At 42.1% G+C, this 11,014-nt stretch overlaps 2 non-coding genes across 2 annotated transcripts; both read left to right on the top strand.

Annotated features, from left to right (window-relative positions):
• The first annotated feature begins 7,593 nt into the window (after positions 1-7,593).
• Positions 7,594-7,665, top strand: trnap-agg (transfer RNA proline (anticodon AGG)). The gene has a single exon. It is a non-coding gene; the product is annotated as a tRNA-Pro (tRNA).
• Positions 7,666-9,222: 1,557 nt separating this feature from the next.
• trnap-agg (transfer RNA proline (anticodon AGG)) lies at positions 9,223-9,294 on the top strand. The gene has a single exon. It is a non-coding gene; the product is annotated as a tRNA-Pro (tRNA).
• Positions 9,295-11,014: the final 1,720 nt, after the last annotated feature.

Raw genomic sequence — 11,014 nt, 5'->3', positions numbered from 1 at the left:
CCTTCACATCTCAAGCTCTTAGCTTCATGGAATTCTTTGGCAAGTCACATTGCTTCTGGGTCATTGTAAATGTGTTGTGTGCCAAACCTTTCAATGTGATCTGTGACACGAATTTGTCTTTGTAAAATGTTTTTGATTTTGTGAAGGAGTCACTCTCATGACTCATTGAGTGATGCCATTGACTGCACAGTCCCTGCCACGCAATCTGTATATGTCACATTTTGAGATTGCCTTGGAAACCTTACTGGGCAGGTACTAAAATATACCTGTTACCAGGTACTAAAAAATACCTGTTACCAGGTACTATCACCTAATGGAAACTCTAAAGATCGAACTGAGGCAAGTTAAGCCAAGCTAGGTAGGTGCAAGTGGAAAAGGGCTATTAGAGATCACAAAGTCTGATCGAAATTGAGGCCATTCAATTTCGGTGTAAAGACATTAAACCACATATGTCAAGGTCTCATAATGGTTTCACCCAAAACCTCTGCTGATAATTACCCACGCCTTTTTTCACATCTTGGCTCATGTGATGTGTTTCATAGTTGGTCAACCACCCTGGTAAAGACAACCCCCTCTGGGGTTTAAATACCTGGGACTCTCCAACATTTAGTTTTAGATCTAACGAAGGTTCTCAGAGGAGAGGTGAAAGGTCTTCAAGGAACTTAAAGAATTCCAGCTGCTTTCTTTCAAAGCTCATCAGACTACCATGACCTGGATGACTGGGAACCCTTTTTTCTCATTCACTGTGTGCAGTCCCTCTGGAGTCCTCCCTGTTGGAGCTTGTCAGTGGCAAAGGCCTGAAAGTACAAAAATGAATACTGAAGAGAGCTTAAAAACATTCCTGCTTGAATTTGAAGGCAGATTTAAGTCTATCATTTCAGAGTTCCAGATTTAAGCACAGGCTTCCTGTGGCTCGTTGGTCTAGGCGTATGATTCTCGCTTTGGGTGCTAGAGGTCCCGGGTTCAAATCCCGGACCAGCCCCCTTCACATCTCAAGCTCTTAGCTTCATGAAATTCTTTGGCAAGTCACATTGCTTCTGGGTCATTGTAAATGTGTTGTGTGCCAAACCTTTCAATGTGATCTGTGACACCAATTTGTCTTTCTAAAATGTTTTTGATTTTGTGAAGGAGTCACTCTCATGACTCATTGAGTGATGCCATTGACTGCACAGTCCCTGCCACGCAATCTGTATATGTCACATTTTGAGATTGCCTTGGAAACCTTACTGGGCAGGTATTAAAATATACCTGTTACCAGGTACTAAAAAATACCTGTTACCAGGTACTATCACCTAATGGAAACTCTAAAGATCGAACTGAGTCAAGTTAAGCCAAGCTAGGTAGGTGCAAGTGGAAAAGGGCTATTAGAGATCACAAAGTCTGATCGAAATTGAGGCCATTCAATTTCGGTGTAAAGACATTAAACTACATATGTCAAGGTCTCATAATGGTTTCACCCGAAACCTCTGCTGATAATTACCCACGCCTTTTTTCACATCTTGGCTCATGTGATGTGTTTCATAGTTGGTCAACCACCCTGGTAAAGACAACCCCCTCTGGGGTTTAAATACCTGGGACTCTCCAACATTTAGTTTTAGATCTAACGAAGGTTCTCAGAGGAGAGGTGAAAGGTCTTCAAGGAACTTAAAGAATTCCAGCTGCTTTCTTTCAAAGCTCATCAGACTACCATGACCTGGATGACTGGGAACCCTTTTTTCTCATTCACTGTATGCAGTCCCTCTGGAGTCCTCCCTGTTGGAGCTTGTCAGTAGCAAAGGCCTGAAAGTACAAAAATGAATACTGAAGAGAGCTTAAAAACATTCCTGCTTGAATTTGAAGGGCGATTTAAGTATATCATTTCAGAGTTCCATACTTAAGCACAGGCTTCCTGTGGCTCGTTGGTCTAGGCGTATGATTCTCGCTTTGGGTGCGAGATGTCCCGAGTTCAAATCCCGGACGAGCCCCCTTCACATCTCAAGCCCTTAGCTTCATGAAGTTCTTTGGCAAATCACATTGCTTCTGGGGCGTTGTAAATGTGTTGTGTGCCAAACCTTTCAATGTGATCTGTGACACCAATTTGTCTTTCTAAATTAACGTTTTTGATTTTTTGAAGGAGTCACTCTCATGACTCATTGAGTGATGCCATTGACTGCACAGTCCCTGCCAATCAAACTGTATATGTCACATTTTGAGATTGCCTTGGAAACCTTACTGGGCAGGTACTAAAAAATACCTGTTACCAGGTACTATCACCTAATGGAAACTCTAAAGATCGAACTGAGTCAAGTTAAGCCAAGCTAGGTAGGTGCAAGTGGAAAAGGGCTATTAGAGATCACAAAGTCTGATCGAAATTGAGGCCATTCAATTTCGGTGTAAAGACATTAAACCACATATGTCAAGGTCTCATAATGGTTTCACCCGAAACCTCTGCTGATAATTACCCACGCCTTTTTTCACATCTTGGCTCATGTGATGTGTTTCATAGTTGGTCAACCACCCTGGTAAAGACAACCCCCTCTGGGGTTTAAATACCTGGGACTCTCCAACATTTAGTTTTAGATCTAACGAAGGTTCTCAGAGGAGAGGTGAAAGGTCTTCAAGGAACTTAAAGAATTCCAGCTGCTTTCTTTCAAAGCTCATCAGACTACCATGACCTGGATGACTGGGAACCCTTTTTTCTCATTCACTGTGTGCAGTCCCTCTGGAGTCCTCCCTGTTGGAGCTTGTCAATTCAATTCAATTCAATTCAATTCAATTCAATTTTATTTATATAGCGCCAAATCACAACAAATGTCGCCTTAAGGCGCTTCATAGATACAGAGAAAAGCCCAACAATCATATGACCCCCTATGAGCAAGCACTTTGGCGACAGTGGGAAGGAAAAACTCCCTTTTAACAGAAAGAAACCTCCGGCAGAACCAGGCTCAGGGAGGGGCGGCCATCTGCTGCGACCGGTTGGGGTGAGAGAAGGAAGACAGGATAAAGACATGCTGTGGAAGAGAGACAGAGATTAATAACAGATACGATTCAATACAGAGAGGTCTGTTAATACATAGTGAGTGAGAAAGGTGACTGGAAAGGAAAAACTCAATGCATCATGGGAATCCCCCGGCAGCCTACATCTATTGCAGCATAACTAAGGGAGGATTCAGGGTCACCTGGTCCAGCCCTAACTATATGCTTTAGCAAAAAGGAAGGTTTTAAGCCTAATCTTAAAAGTAGAGATAGTGTCTCTCTCCTGAATCCAAACTGGAAGCTGGTTCCACAGAAGAGGGGCCTGAAAACTGAAGGCTCTCCCTCCCATTCTACTTTTAAATACTCTAGGAACAACAAGTAGGCCTGCAGAGCGAGAGCGAAGTGCTCTAATAGGGTGATATGGTACTACAAGGTCATTAAGATAAGATGGGGCCTGATTATTTAAGACCTTGTATGTGAGGAGCAGGATTTTGAATTCAATTCTGGATTTAACAGGAAGCCAATGAAGGGAAGCCAAAACAGGAGAAATATGCTCTCTCTTTCTAGTCCCTGTCAGTACTCTTGCTGCAGCATTTTGGATCAACTGAAGGCTTTTCAGTGAGTTTTTTGGACATCCTGATAATAATGAATTGCAGTAGTCTAGCCTGGAAGTAATAAATGCATGAACTAGTTTTTCAGCGTCACTCTGAGACAGGATATTTCTAATTTTAGAGATGTTGCACAAATGGAAGAACGCAGTCTTACATATTTGTTTAATATGTGCGTTGAAGGACATATCCTGGTCAAAAATGACTCCAAGGTTCCTCACAGTGTTACTGGAGGCCAAGGTAACGCCATCCAGAGTAAGAATCTGGTTAGATACCATATTTCTAAGCTTTTCAGCGCCGAGTACAATGACCTCAGTTTTATCTGAGTTAAGAAGCAGAAAGTTAGTGGCCATCCAAGTCTTTATGTCTTTAAGACATTCCTGCAGTTTAACTAATTGGTGTGTGTTATCTGGCTTCATGGACAGATAGAGCTGGGTGTCATCTGCATAGCAGTGAAAATGTATGCTATGTCTTCTAATGATGCTGCCTAGGGGAAGCATGTATAATGTAAACAGAATTGGTCCTAGCACCGAACCCTGTGGAACTCCATAATTAACCTCAGTGTGTGAAGAGGACTCTCCATTTACATGCACAAATTGGAGTCTATTAGATAGATATGATACAAACCACTGCAGTGCAATACCTGTAATACCTACAGCATGTTCTAATCGCTCTAATAGAATATTATGGTCAACAGTATCGAATGCTGCACTAAGGTCAAGAAGGACAAGCACAGAGATGAGTCCACTGTCAGAGGCCATAAGAAGATCATTTGTAACCTTCAATAAAGCTGTTTCTGTGCTGTGATGAACTCTGAAACCTGACTGAAACTCTTCAAATAAACCATTCCTCTGCAGATGATCTGTTAGCTGTTTGACAACTACTCTTTCAAGGATTTTTGATATGAAAGGAAGGTTGGAGATTGGCCTATAATTAGCTAAGACTGCTGGGTCTAGAGATGGCTTTTTGAGTAAAGGTTTAACTGCAGCCACCTTGAAGGCCTGTGGTACATAGCCGATTATTAGAGATAGGTTGATCATATATAAGATCGAAGAATTAATCAATGGCAGGACTTCTTTGAGCAGTTTTGTAGGAATGGGGTCTAAAAGACACGTTGATGGTTTGGAGGAAGTAATTATTGAAGTTAACTCAGAAAGATCGATTGGAGAAAAAGAGTCTAACTTAACATCAATGGTACTAAGAGTAGCTGTAGATAATATTACATCTGTGGGATGATTATTGGTAATTTTTTCTCTAATGATAAAAATTTTATTTGTGAAGAAGTTCATGAAGTCATCACTAGTTAACGTTAAAGGGATGGTTGGCTCAACAGAGCTCTGACTTTTTGTCAGCCTGGCTACAGTGCTGAAGAGAAACCTGGGGTTGTTCTTATTTTCTTCAATCAGTGATGAGTAGTAAGCTGTTCTGGCTTTGCGGAGGGCTTTCTTATAAAGCAACAAACTATTTCTCCAGGCTAAATGATGATCCTCTAAATTTGTGACACGCCATTTCCTCTCCAGATTACGAGTCATCTGCTTTAGGGTACGTGTTTGAGAATTATACCACGGGGTCAGGTACTTCTGATTAGAGACCTTAGTTTTCACTGGAGCTACAGTATCCAGAGTCGTACGTAGTGAGGAGGTGAAATTATTAACAAGATAATCGACCTCTGTTGGGGTAGCGTTCAGATAGCTGCTCTGCTCTGTGTTGGTACAGGGCATTGACGATGATAACAGTGGCTGGATTATATTCTTAAACTTAGTTACAGCGCTTTCAGAAAGACATCTACTTTGATAAAGTCCACTCTCCACTGCTGCGTAATCAATTATTGTAAATGTAAATGTTATCAAGAAATGATCAGACAGGAGAGGGTTTTCAGGAAACACTGTTAAATGTTCAGTTTCTATGCCATATGTTAAAACAAGATCTAGAGTGTGATTAAAGTGGTGGGTGGGTTCTTTTACATTTTGAGAGAAACCAATTGAGTCTAATAACAGATTAAATGCCATGTTGAGGCTGTCATTTTTAGCATCTACATTTATGTTAAAATCACCCACAATAATTATTTTATCTGAGCTCAGAACTAAATCAGATATAAAGTCTGAGAAATCAGACAGAAACTCTGTGTAAGGCCCAGGTGGACGATAGATGATAACAAGTAAGACTGGTTTCTGAGTTTCACAGCTGGGGTGGACAATGTTAAGCATCAGGCTTTCAAATGAATTAAAAGTCTGTCTTGGTCTTTCATTAATTAATAGACTGGTGTGAAAAATTGCTGCCACACCGCCCCCTCGACCTGTGCTTCGAGATTTCTGGTAGTTAGAATGACTCGGGGGTGTTGATTCATTTAAACTAACATAATCATCCTGCTGCAACCAGGTTTCTGTAAGGCAGAGTAAATCAATTTGTTGATCAATTATTAAGTCATGTACTAACAGAGACTTGGAGGAGAGAGACCTAATATTTAATAATCCACATTTCACTGTTTTACTCTTTGGTTCAGATGTGGATACTGTATTGTTCTTTCTTTGTGATTGTTTAAGTTGTTTGTTGCTGGTTTTTAGTTTGTTTTTTGTCTTTTTGGAAGCAGACACAGTCTCTATGGAGATGGGTTTTTGGGGGGGTAGCAGGAGGAGAGAAGCTGCAGAGAGGCGTGTAAGACTGCAACTCTGCTTCCTGGTCCCAACTCTGGATAGTCATGTTTTGAGGGGTTTAATAAATTTGTCGATATTTCTAGAAATGAGAGCTGCTCCATCCAAAGTGGGATGGATGCCATCTCTCCTAACAAGACCAGGTTTCCTCCAGAAGGTTTGCCAATTATCTATGAAGCCCACATCGTTTCTGGGACACCACTCAGACAGACAGCAATTTAAGGAGAACATGCGGCTAAACATGTCACTCCTGGTCTGATTGGGGAGGGGACCAGAGAAAACTACAGAGTCCGACATTGTTTTGGCAAAGTTACACACCGATTCAATATTGATTTTAGTGACCTCCGATTGGCGTAACCGGGTGTCATTACTGCCGACGTGAATTATGATTTTATTGAATTTACGTTTACCCTTAGCCAGCAGTTTTAAATTTCCTTCAATGTCGCCTGCTCTGGTCCCTGGAAGACAATTGACTATGGTTGCCGGTGTCTCTAGCTTCACATGTCTGAGAACAGAATCACCAATTACCAGAGTTTGACCCCCGGCGGGTGTGTCACCGAGTGGGGAAAAACGGTTAGACACATGAACGGGTTGGTGGTGTACCTTGGGCTTCTGTTTAGGACTACGCTTCCTCCTCACCGTTACCCAGCCTTTCCCCACCTGCTTGGGGTCTGCCGGGGAACAGCTAGCGGGGCCTACGCTATCTTCGGCTGCACCAGCTACAGGGGCCTGGCTAGCTAAGGGTGAGAGCAGGGTGCAAAGCCGAGTCTCCAATTCAGTAATCCTGGCCTCCAGAGCTGCAAATATGCTACATTTGTTATAGATATCATTACTGCTAAAGGAGGCCGAGGAGTAACTAAACATCTGACACAATGAGCAAGAAAGTGCAGAAGGGACAGGTGAAGTAGCCATGGTGCTAACGGGTCGGCTACGAGCTAAGCTAGCGAAACAGTACAGAGACAGTGAGTGAATACTATAAATTAGGTAGTGAGTACACAGAAAGTGTGCTTCGGATGAAGCACGTGAAGATTATACTGTGAAAAAAGAATGTATTTAAAAGTTGTTAATTAAACTGCTAAGCAAATAAGCTACTCAGAAACACCACTGTGTTTGAGCAGGAACAGGAAGCAATACTATACCACAGAGCGAGCGAGCGAACACCAAGTGACAGCGCCACCGACAGGAGACAGGAGATGCGATGAAAGAGATGCGATGCAAACAGTGGAACCAACTTTCAGGCCTTTGCTACTTGTCAGTAGCAAAGGCCTGAAAGTACAAAAATGAATACTGAAGAGAGCTTAAAAACATTCCTGCTTGAATTTGAAGGGCGATTTAAGTCTATAATTTCAGAGTTCCAGATTTAAGCGCAGGTTTCTTGTGGCTCGTTGGTCTAGGTGTATGATTCTCGCTTAGGGTGTGAGAGGTCCCGGGTTCAAATCCCGGACGAGCCCCCTTCACACTTCAAGCTCTTAGCTTCATGGAATCCTTTGGCAAGTCACATTGCTTCTGCGGCATTGTAAATGTGTTGTGTGCTAAACCTTTCAATGTGATCTGCGACACCAATTTCTCTTTCTAAAATCATGTTTTTGATTTTGTGAAAGAGTCACTCTCATGACTCATTGAGTGATGCCATTGACTGCACAGTCCCTGCCACGCAATCTGTATATGTCACATTTTGAGATTGCCTTGGAAACCTTACTGGGCAGGTACTAAAAAATACCTGTTACCAGGTACTATCACCTAATGGAAACTCTAAAGATCGAACTGAGTCAAGTTAAGCCAAGCTAGGTAGGTGCAAGTGGAAAAGGGCTATTAGAGATCACAAAGTCTGATCGAAATTGAGGCCATTCAATTTCGGTGTAAAGACATTAAACTACATATGTCAAGGTCTCATAATGGTTTCACCCGAAACCTCTGCTGATAATTACCCACGCCTTTTTTCACATCTTGGCTCATGTGATGTGTTTCATAGTTGGTCAACGACCCTGGTAAAGACAACCCCCTCTGGGGTTTAAATACCTGGGACTCTCCAACATTTAGTTTGAGATCTAACGAAGGTTCTCAGAGGAGAGGTGAAAGGTCTTCAAGGAACTTAAAGAATTCCAGCTGCTTTCTTTCAAAGCTCATCAGACTACCATGACCTGGATGACTGGGAACCCTTTTGTTAGGTTTTGTAATGTTGATTGTCATTTATGCTTAGAAATATTTAAACATATATGCTTAGAGGTGTATAATTAATCGTGTAGTGATAGGATGTGTGATCTTTAGCAGGCTGCAAAGGCTTGGTGTGCATTCAGAGTGTTCTGGAATCCACACCTACATCCTGGGAGCATGGGAAGAGGTCGTACCTTGTTTTATTGTTTTATGGTAGGATAAACGTGGCTATATCTGTTTTAGGCTAAGTGCCTTTTGTTTAGATGAACTGCTGGACTTTCCAGACCAGTAGGTTTAGGGAAGTCATTTATGGGGTCATACTCTGACCACACACACACACACACACACACACACACACACACACACACACACACACACACACACACACACACACACACACACACACACACACCGCACAGGCAAGGTACTCTTTGTTTGTATGTAGACGTCGTATGTTAATGAACCTATGCATATTCATGTAACCTCAATAAAAGAGCAGTGTTACGGGGGAGCGGACGAGAGCAACTGGGGTCAAGCGAAGGAACGGCGTTTGTCCGGTTCTCTCCCGTGCACGAGAAACATGAAGAACTTTGCCTACTCGTGTCTTGTTTGGCTGTGTAGTAAATTGTCCTTAACGTTCCAGCGAATAGGTTTACGCTACAAACCTATCACCTTTTTTCTCATTCACCGTGTGCAGTCCCTCTGGAGTCCTCCCTGTTGGAGCTTGTCAGTAGCAAAGGCCTGAAAGTACAAAAATGAATACTGAAGAGGGCTTAAAAACATTCCTGCTTGAATTTGAAGGCAGATTTAAGTCTATCATTTCAGAGTTCCAGATTTAAGACCAGGCTTCCTGTGGCTCGTTGGTCTAGGCGTATGATTCTCGCTTAGGGTGTGAGAGGTCCCGGGTTCAAATCCCGGACGAGCCCCCTTCACATCTCAAGCTCTTAGCTTCATGAAATTCTTTGACAAGTCACATTGCTTCTGGGGCATTGTAAATGTGTTGTGTGCCAAACCTTTCAATGTGATCTGTGACACCAATTTATCTTTCAAAAATGTTTTTGATTTTGTGAAGGAGTCACTCTCATGACTCATTGAGTGATGCCATTGACTGCACAGTCCCTGCCACGCAATCTGTATATGTCACATTTTGAGATTGCCTTGGAAACCTTACTGGGCAGGTACTAAAAAATTCAATTCAATTCAATTCAATTCAATCTTTATTGGCAGACTTTATGTCCATAAAAACAAGACAGAAACACAACCCCCCCCCCCCCCCCCCCAACACAAGGTATAGACCATTAAATATATATAAGTATATAAATAAGTATATAAAACATTTGTAAAAAATATAAAACCATAATATACATAAAACACAATTACTTAATATAAATCAATAAATACACAAACACTTTAACCAGTGCTTTCTCAGACTGGATGAGTAACGGGAACCACTCACTGTCGGATCTGTAAGTGCTAAAATTATACTGTTTCTCGAACCATCCAGTCGTTCTCTAAAATTGACCATTAACTTTCTTAAAAGTGCTTTAAAAGTCCAAACACCCACAGCTACAAACATCTGGCTGGCACTACCACTTCTAGGTATCCTGCAAAGGATTCTCATTGCATCATTATATGCAACATGCAGCTTCAGCATGCTACACTGTTTGTAGGATGACCACAAGGGGGCAGTATATAGCGGTGTGCAATACGCTTTACAGTTTTTTCTGATTGCTTAAGCACATTTTTTGTAACTATTGGCTATTTTTGCAAAACTCTACACACAAATAAGAAAACCTGTCACCCAATTATCAAAACATTGTAGTTCTCTTGCAAAAGCGAACACAACTAGATTAACTCTTCACACCTTCGTAAAAATGTTGTTTTCGTATCAAACAGTACACACAAGCCATCATCTACTAAGCACACAATGCGCCAACTGCACACTGATGGTATGAATACAAAACACATCTGGCTTTTGCTTTCTCTGTGTACAGATGTCAATTGAACATTCTGCCTCTGCCCCCAACATCTGGACGTCTAGCAATTCTGTAAAGTAACAATTTCAGTATTTTTGCATGTATGGTACTGTTGTGTTTCTCATTAGAGTATGGCAGTGCTACAAAGTACTTACCGATTCTCATTTCGAAATGTCCTAATGATGCTTGCCACAGTGTAGCGGCTCAGTTTAGGCTGAACCCGTTGGCCAGCTTCCCTCAGGGTCATCCCATGGTTGATGACATGGTCCACTATTGTAGCCCTGATGTCATCAGTTATTCTGTTTCTTACTCTTCTTACCCTTCCTCTTTCCCCTCCTCGTCCTCTTCTTGCTCCTCTTTGTCCTCTTCCTCTAACTTCCTCTAACCCTCTTGCTTCTTCACCTCCACATCCTCTTCCTCCAACTTCTTCACCTCCACGTCCTCTTCCTCCAACTTCTTCACCTCCACGTCCTCTCCCTCGGCCTCCTCTGATTCTCACTCTTCTCACTCTTACTGCTCCTTCCATTGTACTCCACATAGACAGCTTACCTGTGGCCTGTTTATAGTGCTTAGGCTGATTGCAAAGTGGACTAATTATCTAAAACAGTTTTCACATCTGAAAGTGTGCCAGACAGTTGGCAAAATAGTGTTAATGATAGCCATACATGTG

Source organism: Neolamprologus multifasciatus, chromosome 18, assembly GCF_963576455.1.
Source record: "Neolamprologus multifasciatus chromosome 18, fNeoMul1.2, whole genome shotgun sequence".
Lineage (NCBI taxonomy): Eukaryota > Metazoa > Chordata > Actinopteri > Cichliformes > Cichlidae > Neolamprologus > Neolamprologus multifasciatus.
The sequence above is the reverse complement of the archived record's forward strand: the minus strand, read 5'-3'. Positions and strand labels throughout refer to the sequence as shown.